This window comes from Aplysia californica, unplaced genomic scaffold (assembly GCF_000002075.1).
Source record: "Aplysia californica isolate F4 #8 unplaced genomic scaffold, AplCal3.0 scaffold00685, whole genome shotgun sequence".
NCBI classification, from domain to species: domain Eukaryota; kingdom Metazoa; phylum Mollusca; class Gastropoda; order Aplysiida; family Aplysiidae; genus Aplysia; species Aplysia californica.
This window is the reverse complement of record NW_004797955.1, coordinates 338,833-340,090: the sequence shown is the minus strand read 5'-3', so window position 1 is coordinate 340,090 and position 1,258 is coordinate 338,833.

Here is a 1,258-nt window from a genome sequence, read left to right as displayed (position 1 = left end):
ATCCCAGCCATAGTGGGCACCCCGTATACTTTACTTTCCCTACCACCGTCGTCAGCTGTGTAATATGCTGACTGTTTCCGAGCCATGAAGTTCCCGCTAGTTAATGTTTACACAAGGAGCTGGTGTTGCCTAGCAACACAACGGAAGCAGACGTTCTGATGTCGTGGTGGGGGGGGGGGATCCAATCTGATTACTTCATCGGAGTTGACGTGTCCTCTAGTTAATGATGAGTGGTTGGCGGGTGCTCTGGTGCAGTCAATACTTCTTTCCTATTACATGTCATTTTTATAGTATATCCACCTTCTTTACTTACTTACTTACTTAGATGGAGAAATAGATATCATTACAGGCAACACAATGCCATAGCTGCTCCTCCCTCCTCTCCAGGATCCACGAAAGGGTCTGCCTGCTGATCGTGCCAGTTATCAGCTGGTTGGATATTCTTCTGGCTTTTCCACGCAGGTTGCTGTCTCTCCGCGACCCTTAAGAACCTCATTTTTCTGTGTATGTTACTCTCTAGTAATACTTTTGATTTTAGGCTCTTATATATTATGGCTTTTTTGAGTCGTAAGTGTAGACACATTGTTACTGAAATTAGACTAACTTCAATTAAATTAAACTAGACTAACTTCAACTACACTACACTACACTACACTACACTAAACTAAACTAAACGAAACGAAACGAAACGAAACTAAACTAAACTAAACTAAACTAAACTAAACTAAACTAAACTAAACTAAACTAAACTAAACTAAACTAAACTTAACTTAACTTAACTAAACTAAAACTAAACTAAACTAAACTAAAACTAAACTAAACTAAACTAAACTAAAACTAAACTGAACTAAACTAAACTAAACTAAACTAAACTAAACTAAACTAGATCTAAACTAAATTAAATTCTACTGAACTAAACCTAAACTAAGCTAAAACTAAAACTCAACTCAACTGTTTCTACAGAAGGACTTGCTGTTTCCCAGCAACACAATTGACGCAGACGTCCTGAATGACGCCGGTTAGGAAAATTCCAATCTGAACACTACACTATCGCTGTTGCCGTGTCTATCAGTTTCTGGAGTACACAAATGATGCAATCACTGAAGAGTTTTATCTGTTCAATCATGTTCTTATCACTACCAGTCAGAATACTGTCAGTTAGGAGATCAGAATTATTCACTTATTGGACGCCTCTCGGAAAGTTTGGGTTGTTTCAGGATGCTATCAGGTCTGCTGAGAGAGAGAGAGAGAGAGAGAG